Below are 10,068 nucleotides of genomic sequence, written 5' to 3'. Positions count from 1 at the left end.
ACTCAATAAAATATTGGCAAACAGAATCCAAGAACACATCAAAAAATTAGTCACTCTGTCTAAGTAGGCTTCATCCCAGGGATACAAGGATGATTTAACATATGAAAATCTGTCAATGTAGTACACCATATAAACAAACTGAAAGAAAATAAACCACATGATCATCTCATTGGATGCTGAAAAAGCCTTTGGCAAAACCCCATCATGATATAGGTCCTAAAGAGATCAGGAATACAAGGAACATACCTAAATACAATAAAGGCAATTTACAACAAGCTGATAGCCAACATCAAATTAAATGGAGAAAAACTCAAAGCAATTCCACTAAAATCAGGAATAAGACAAGGATGTCCACTCTCTCCATACTTACTCAATATAGTACTTGAAGTTCTAGCTAGAGCAATAAGACAACAAAAGCAGATCAAGGGGATACAAATCGGAAAGGAAGAAGTCAAACTTTCACTATTTGCAGACAATATAATAGTGTATGTAAGTGACCCCAAAAATTCTACCAGAGAACTCCTACAGCTGATAAACTCCTTCAGTAATGTGCACAATACAAGATTAATTCCATAAAATCAGTAGCACTCCTATATACAAATGATAAATGGGCTGAGAAAGAAATACGAGAAACATCACCCTTTACAATAGCCACAAATAATATAAAATACCTTGGGGTATTTCTAACTAAGCAAGTGAAAGACCTGTATGATAAGAACTTTAAGTCTCTGGAGAAAGAAATTGAAGAAGATATCAGAAAATGGAAAGATCTCCTATGCTCATGGATAGGTAAGATTCACATAGTAAAACTGGCAATCTTACCAAAAGCAATCTACACATTCAATGCAATGAATCTTTAAATATTTTGGCGATCAGCCCATATTTTGATCCCCATCAAAATCCCAAGACAATTCTTCACAGACTTGGAAAGAACAATATTCAGCATCATATGGAAACACAATATACCCAGGATAGTTAAAAGACTCCTGTACAATAAAGCAACATCTGTTGGCATCATGATCCCTGACCTCAAGCTCTACTATAGAACTATAGTAATAAAAACAGCTTGGTATTGGCATAAAAACCGACATGTGGACCAATGAAATTGAATTGAAGACCGTGACATTAATTTGCACACCTATGAACATATGATTTTCCACAAAGAAGCCAAAACTGAACAATGGAAAAAAGAAAGCATCTTCAACAAATGGTGCTGGCATAACTGGATGTGAACATGTAGAAGATGGCAAATAGATCCATATCTGTCACCATGCACAAAACTCAAGTCTAAGTGGATGAAAGACCCCAAGATAAATCCAGTTACACTTGAACGCATTGGCACTGGGACTTCCTAAATATAACACCAGTAGCATAGACACTGAGAGCAACAGTTAATAAATGGAACCTCCTGAAACATAGAAGCTTTTGTAGGGCAAAGGACATGGTCAATAAGACAAAACAACAGCCTACAGAATGAGAAAAGATCTTCACCAACCCCACATCTGACAGAGGGCTGATCTCCAAAATATATAAAGAATTCAAGACACTAGACATCAAAATATTGAACAATCCAATTAAAAAATGGGCTACATAGCTAAATAAGAATTCTCAATGGAAGAATCTCAAATGGCTGAAAGACATTTAAGGAATTGCTCACCATCCTTAGGAATCAGGGAACTGCAAATCAAAATGATTCTGAGATACCATCTTACATCTGTCAGAATGACTATGATCAAAAACATTGTTGGAGAGGATATAGAGCAAGGGGAACACTCCTCCACTGTTGGTGGGAGTGCAAACTTGTGCAGCCACTTTGGAAATCAGCATGGTTGTTTTTCTGAAAATTGAGAATCAACTACCTAAAGACCCAGCTAAACAATTCCTAGCCATATACTCAAGGAAAGCTCAACCATACCACAAGGGCACTCTATTCATAGCAGCATTATTCATAATAGCTAGAACCTGGAAACAACCTAGATGCCCCTCAACCGAAGAATGTATAAAGAAAATGTGGCACATATACACAATGGAGTATACTCATCATTAAAAACAATGATATCATGAAATTTGCAGGCAAATGGATGGAACTAGAAAATACTATTCAGAGTGAGGTAACCCAGACTCAGAAGGACAAACATGGTATGCACTCACTTATACATGGATACTAGATGTAAAGCAAAGGATAACCAGACTGCAACCCACAGCTCCAGAGAAGCTAGCTAACAAGGAGGACCCTAAGAGGAACAGATAGATTGCCCAGCAAAAGAGAAATAGATAAGATCTACATGAGCAAACTGGGGGTGAGGTGGGGTAATGGAGGGCAAGGAATGGGGGATGAAAACATAAGGGAATGGGAGATTTGAGCTGGAACAGGGACAGAAAGGGAGAGCAAGGAAAGAGATACCATGATAAATGAAGACATGGGGATAGTGAGAAACAGGGTGTTAGGGAAGTTCCCAGGAATCCACAAGGATGACCCCACCTTAGACTACTAGTAATAGATGAGAGGGTGCCTGAAACTGGCCTACTCCAGTAATCAAATTAGTGAATACCCTAACTCTCATCATAGAGTCTTCATCCAGTGACTGATAGGAACAGATGCAGAAATTAATGGCCGGGTGCCATGCTGAGCTCCAGGAGTCCAATCAATGAGAGAGAAGAGAGATTCTATGAGCAAGGGACATCAAGATCATGATGGGAAAATATGCAGAGGCAGCCAGCCAAACTAGTGGAAACTCATGAACTGTGGACCAATAGCTGTGGAACCACCACAATTCTGGACTATGTTCTCTGGATAGGTGAGACAGTTGTTTAGCTTGAACTGTTTAGGGAGCTCCAAGGCAGTGGAATCTAGATCTGTCCCTGGTGAATAGCAAGCTTTTTGTAGCCCAGTGCCTATGGTGGGACACCTTGAGCAGCCTTGGTGCAGGGGGGAGGGGCTTGGACCTGCCTCAATGGAATGTACCAGGCTCTGCTAACTACTCATGGGAGACCTTGTTTGGAGGAGGTAGAAATGTGAGGTGGGTTAAGGGGGAAAACTAAGGGGTGGGAGGAGGGAGGATAGGGGGATCTGAGGTTGGTATGTAAAATGAATAAAAAATTTCTTAACAATAAAATAAATTAAAAATAAAAACACAAAAATAAAAGCCTCTCTAAGCAGGATTATAAGGAAAGTTTGTTGACCTAGTAAAACCTACAATGGGTGCAGAAATACACAGAAGATCCATTTGAAAATCAGGAATAAAATATGAGGGATGTGCTTTCCATGAAGCTGAACATCCTTTTAGAGTTGCTAGCAGAACAGCCAGCCAAGGAAACATAAGTCTAGTAACTAAAAAGAGAGAAACACTGTTCAGCAAGACTTGAACCATGAAAAGGCAAGAGAAATTACAGAAAAGGTTTTGTGGGTCTAGGGTAGTCCAGAAATTTACCAGTCTGACTCAAGTTTTGGATTTAGTGAATTTTTTTTATTAAAAAGAGACTGGTCAGGACAAAACCATAGAGAGTTTGCTAGCTAAGGAAGGCCTCAACTATTGTTAACCAAAGGATTATATAGGCCAAAACCAAGAAGTTATTAATTTTGGGTAGCCAGATTAATTCATATTCCGTCTGGGTTAGGGCAAGGCTTGATTTTATAACATATGTCCAGCAGGTACCTCACCCATCCAAGCAAGCAGGCATTTTATACAAAAGAAGAATTTAGCAGTCAATCTGTTTAATCTTGTGACCAATTACCTTGTAGGAATAGCGAGGCACTGAAATATTTTGAAACAATCAGCATTTTTTTAAGACTAGCCCAACTGTTGCAAAATACTTGTTTACACTGTGTGAAGATGTGTCGCTGTGATTGATTTAATATAGAGCTTAACAGCCAATAGTTAGGCAGGAGAGATAGGCAGAATTTCTGAAGAGAGAGAGGACTAGGAATCTACCCATTTGAATTATACCAGAGAGATGTCAATGGGACACAGAGGGAGTTGGCAATATAAAATGAAAAAAAAAAGTAAAAAGCCACATGGTAAAATGTAGATTAATAGAAGCAGGTTAATTTAAGTTATAAGAGCTAGTGGGACAAGTCTAAGCTAAGGGCGAACTTTCGTAATTAATAAGTCTCCATGCTGTTATTAGGGAGCTGGCTGGCTATCCCAGGACTTGACCATTGTCCCAATTTTCTCAGTGTCCCCTAAAGATGCCATGGACCCAGACAACAGGAAGCAGTCTAGAATACATGACACCAACGTTCCCAAGAGGTGGGGTGGGTAGTTTTTGGTCATTTGATGGATTATGAATGTTTATCACCATTTATGGGGGTTGGTTGGAAATTGTTGGTTATGGTCAGAAAAAGCTGAGCAAGGGAGATTAGATTCAGGGACCTTATTCTGGAAATAAAAGGGAGGATAAAGAAATGTCAGTATAACATTATTTTACAGGACAAAAACAGGGCAGATTATTTAATCTACGTTTAAACTACAAAAGCAACTACTAGTCTTAAATATCTTACATAGGTATGGATTTTTGTATATTGATATAAAGTTAAGGTTACTTTTGTTATACTGTATATATGTTTCTACTCTTGTTTAAGGTATTATACCTATGCAGTTCATTTAACAATGTAATGTAAATTTCTAGTTCTTGGAAACTATTATTATAAACTATTTAAGATAATTAAGAAATACAGGTTAGTAGTCTTCTATAAGAATCCCAGCACTTGGGATGCAGAACCAGGTGGATCTCTGTGAGTTCAAGGCCAGCCTGGGCTCTCAAGTAAGTTCCAGGAAAAGGTGCAAAACTACACAGAGAAACCCTGTCTTGAAAAACCAAAAAAAAAAAAAAAAAAAAAAAAAAGAATCAAACATGTATTCAAGTTAAGTATGCTTTCAAAGTGAAACAGAGACATATTTTAGATAGATAAGTTGTCTTCAAACACTTTAGAGATCTATAGAATATGACATTTAAGATGTTTTAATAACATAAGGCTTATCATGACAGTGAGACATGTCTGCTCCTGGAAGTGCCAATTTGCTTCAAAAAAGAATGATGGGTATCGAAGAACATCCATGTGGAGTTTGCTTTCAATGTGGCAAAACTAGCTATTAGGAAAGAAACTGTCCTTGCCTTGACTGCTGACAGTATGCTGTTCAAATTTGACAAGAAGGAGACAAAAAGAAAGCAATGGCTGAACTTTAAAATATAGGACAGTCCTTCAAAATTCCTGCTTCACAGAAAACTGTCAGATATTCTGGGCCTGTAGCATGAAGATAAATGTCCCAACATTGTAGAAGGACCTTGAGTGACTGTCCAGGCAGCCAGATATCTTTGCCATTTCTATAGTTTTGGAAGTTGTTTGCTCTGCACTTCCTGTTTACTGAGGTAATATATCCTTCTCCGTTCTTTGATGGGGTTGAAGACTAGGTAGTTATAGTTACAATTTTCCTTGTTACCAAATTCAGAAAAGAAATTTACATCAGAGATATAATGTTTATAAGGCTGAGAAACATAAAATCTTAAGTTGTTTATCTAAGAATGTTTTAAAGTCTAAAAAATATTTTTAGGATGGTAATGCAAGTTATGGTAGAAAAATGGTTTAGGTATAAAACTTTGGATTCACAAAGATAGATATTATAGCACTTTCTCCAAATTTGCCAATACAAATGGACTGAACATTGTGAATGTAATTCTTATCTGATAATTCTTCTTACTGTATACAGTTATATATGTTAGAATTACAAATTTTCCTTTTAAATTAAATAAAAAGGGGGAAATGCTGTGGGATATTTGTACACTGTGTGAAGATGTATTGTTGTGATTGGTGTGATAAAGATCTGAATGGCTAATAGCTAGGCAGGAGAGGATATGCAGGATTTCCAGCAGAGAGAGAGAGAGAAGTGAAAGGGATGAATCTGGGTGCTCGGAAAATGCCAACAGGAGGCAGAAAAAGTTGGACATATGGGACAGAGGAAAGGTAATCAAGCCACATGATGGAACATAGATTAATAGAAGCAGGTTAATTAAGTTGTAAGAGCTAGTTAGAAAAAAGCCTAAACTAAGCCCATGCTTTCATAATTAATAATAAATCTCTGTGTTGTTATTTGAGGGCTGGTGATTTCAATGGGAATGCTTACTACACCCAATTGCACCAGGAAGTAGATCATCTTCAGGAAGCTGACAGGATATATTTAAGGTAGGAGCAACTTCCTAATGGCTTACACAAGCTAAAGCTAAAAACACCTGCTTTTACAATCCTAGTAGAGTAAATTTATCCTCTAAACAGAATGTTCACCAATATAAAGGGAGTCCGGTCATTAAGTTATTCAGCAATGTAAAGATCAGTGTGGGAATTTGAACTTTTTTCTGCTTGTGAATAAATATCTCCAAGGTGTAATTAGAAAGGGGAGAAAGAAGACTGGTAAGAATAAAATGACACCTGGCGAAATAAAAATTATAAGAAAGTCAAACCTTTTACAGAAAAGAGTACATTTTTTCCTTACAATAAAACAATGGTATAAATATACTTACACAGTTGGTTAAGTGTTACATTTCAATGGTAAACACAAACAATATATGTCTCTATATCTTTGCTCACACTTTTGTGAAAAATCTCTACTTTTTAAATTAGATGAAAGAGTTACTCAAGGGGCCAGAGAACATCAGTAGTTAAAGTATTTGTTGTATAATGATGGCGACTGCATTCAGATTCTTGCACCCACTGAAAAACCACACATCTGTAACTCCAGCTCCAATTTAATTCCTACTACTGTCTTCTAGGGACGAGTTCAGGGCTTGTGTTATTGCCAGGACTGTCACCAAAGTAGTGATGTGTCTTTTTCTCAATGAATCCTATTGACAATGCTGAGATTTTATTTACTCTCTTATGGCAGCGTACTTATCCTTGGTGTGTTGGTACCTGTTGTCAACAGTTTCCTCCAAGATTGAAACATTCCACCCTGATGGGAAGCTCCTTAAGTGGGAAGACAAACAACTCAAAAGAGCTCAGAAAGTCCCTGAAACTGACAAGATTCACTAGAACCCTCCTTGCCAAAATAAGCAATAAAAACTGAGTACCTCTCAATGGAAGGAAGCTGAGCAGAAAGGAAGACTCTCAGAAGAGCCAACCTCAGACCAGCTACCTGGAAGAAGCAGAAACAAGCCAGCTGCTTAAAAGAGGTTTAGATCAACTGAGGCACCCAGAAATAACACTCTCCAGCCTATTGAGTTGCCTGAAGGGTGTGCAGTGTTTCCAGGTTCCCAGCTTTTGTGAGCTGTCACTCATGCTATGATGATGCACCTGTCTTTGAGTCATTTCTGCTCCTGTAAATAACCCCTCACCCATATTACTCTAAGCAACCCCAATAAAACTTATTTGTTCAACAAGTTGGACTTTGGGGGTATCTGTACTTTGATCTATCCTGGGTTCTCTATCTGGGGAGAGTAGACATATGTTTCATTTCCACATTAAAAGTTTTGTCACACAACAGTACCTACTGGGTTTTATAACTGTAAAATTCTTTTTTCTTTGTAATTAGTAAGCATACATGAGGAGCCATTTTAAAGGGCAATTATAATTTGTTTTCTATTATTGACTCTGATGGACAATTTCCTAAAAAATGTACTAATCAGGACAAGCTAGATTGTACTGAGACGATCTATGTAACCCTGTGCTCTCCAGAAGTGAACTGAGATGTGTATGATTAGTGTGTAACACTTTAACCCTGACTTTCAACTTCTGACTGAGCAAGGCTGCCACCCTCCAAATAACATGTATTTACGTTCTTTCAGGTCACATCACAATCAGATATGGAACCTTGAAGGCTGTGGGTAGGGCAACCTCTGAGACAAGCATCACTTGTGAGGCTTGCCTCTGATGTGTTATTTGCATGGTTAAGGCCTGGTGTCTTACAGTGGCTAGGACAATTCATCCAGTTTCAAAGTTCTGGATCTTTAGTTGGTTACTGAGCCCTTGCGGGACACTTCTGATAGTAATCCTAGAAGTCCACGGGGTTTCCCACAGTGGACCCTGGTGAACTGCCAACATTTGGTTATTGACAGTTAGTTGGTTCCCATTGCCAGCTCAATTGGCTTTGTACTCTGACTGACCTGACATCCAATGTCAACTCTTGTTTATAAAGAAAAGCTATTCTGAGCTCTTCATCCTATGGACTGATAGGTTTCTGACCTTGAACCAATTTGTGGATTATAACATTACTAGAATAAGTAATACTTCAGATACTAGTGTGACAATAGCCCAAAAATACCTAGCCAGATTCAGGCAGACAGTTGCATTCATTTGGAAATAGGAAGGCTATACCATACTGGGGAGTCAGCACTCAGCAAATCCAGAAGTGAGTCCTTGTGGCAACCTAAACAGTGTGGGATGGAGATGGAGCCTGAAGCTTCTGGGCAAGGTCGAAAACGGAAATACAAGGATGAAGATGGAACAGAGATTGAGTCTGAAGCTTTGGGACAAGGTAAAAAACTCAAATGCAAAAATGAGGGTGGAACAGGTTTGGAGTTTGAAGAGCCCAGCAAAACTCAGAAGAGGATACCTCAGGAACAGCAAGACCGAGAGCTTCAAAGTCAACAGCCATGCAAGGATGAGGTACGGGAATCCCGTCAAGAAAGTCTAAGACAACTAAAGCCCCTAGAGTGGGCCACAGGTCCACAGGAGCAGGCTGTAACTGGAAGAGAGTCTGGGGATGGTGGGAAGGGTCGCAAGCGGCCCTGTTGCCTCATGGAGGAATATGCCGAAAACCACCAAAGGCAAAAGTACCAAAGGTTACTGCAGCACCTTCCACCCAGTGATAATATGAAATCTGACCCACAGAGAGCTCTCACAACCCGGGTAGATACCGTGAAGATCAAAGATTGTGTGGAAGGACAGTCATGGATCCAGAACAACTGATTGTGATCCTAAACAATCCACTGTTGTTCCAATAAAAGAATGTGTCTCACCAGACTTGAAAGTGAGGACATGTACAGAGAACTCTTCTGATACACAGAAAAAAGATGCAGTAAACCTTGAAGGAAGAAGGGGACACCACTTGGAGCCTCACTTGCTAAGAGCAGAGGCTCAAGTCTTCCTGCATAGTGGCAGCAATAGGTCACTCCCCAACAAGATGCCAATAGTTATGGCAGAGAAAAAGCCTGTTGCAGAACAGGAAAAGGGCAGAGGAACAGATGAAGTCCTTAATGTTACAGAGGACATGGAAAAGGAAATAAGAAATGCACTAGGTCCAGAACCCCAGGAAGAAATCTTAACTAGTGCATTAAAATTGCATATTACTCGAGGAGATATCCACACACCAGAGAATGGTGAGTGGCTCAATGATGAGGTTATAAATTTTTACATGAATCTTCTGGTTGAGAGAAATAACAAAAAAGGGTACCCAGCTATTCATGTGTTCAACATTTTCTTTTATCCTAAACTAAAGCATGGTGGCTACTGTTCAGTTAAAAGATGGACTCGAGGAATAAAACTGTTCGAAAAAGAAATTATTCTAGTACCTATTCACCAGAAGGTACATTGGAGCCTAATAGTAATCAACCAAAGAAACAGAGTATCATATACTTTGATTCAATGGGACAGACAGGGCAGAGTATTTGTGAGACCATCTTTGAATATTTACAAAATGAGAGCAAAACTCGAAGGAACATTGAGCTGGACCCTTTGGAGTGGAAAAGATACAGTATGACATCAAAGGAGATTCCTCAACAACTGAATGGGAGTGACTGTGGAATTTTTACTTGTAAATATGCAGATTACATTTCTAGAGATCAACCGCTTACCTTTTCTCAGCAACACATGTCCATCTTTAGGAAGAGGATGGTGTGAGAAATCCTGCATAGTCAATTACTATAACAACATCGATCCTGTGGGTATGGCACCCCTGCACTTTTCCATTGATGTTTCTATATACCTCAAACAAGATGGGTTGAAAAGATTTAAACAGATACTAAACTGCCTGACATGGAGGAAGCACACTCTCTTCAATGTAGTCCTGACCTGGGGAGTCCTGCCTAATGCCTTGTATAGGCTGCATGCAACTACTGCAAGCTTAGAAAGTGCAATTC

General features: G+C 38.9%; 1 pseudogene; it reads left to right on the top strand.

Annotated features, from left to right (window-relative positions):
• Positions 1-5,894: 5,894 nt before the first annotated feature.
• On the top strand, positions 5,895-9,856 carry LOC131921570 (sentrin-specific protease 2-like; annotated as a pseudogene).
• The last annotated feature ends 212 nt before the right edge of the window (positions 9,857-10,068 follow it).

The sequence above is a fragment of the Peromyscus eremicus genome, chromosome 11, assembly GCF_949786415.1.
Source record: "Peromyscus eremicus chromosome 11, PerEre_H2_v1, whole genome shotgun sequence".
Taxonomy (NCBI): Eukaryota; Metazoa; Chordata; class Mammalia; order Rodentia; family Cricetidae; genus Peromyscus; species Peromyscus eremicus.
This window is presented reverse-complemented; position numbering and strand designations above follow the sequence as displayed.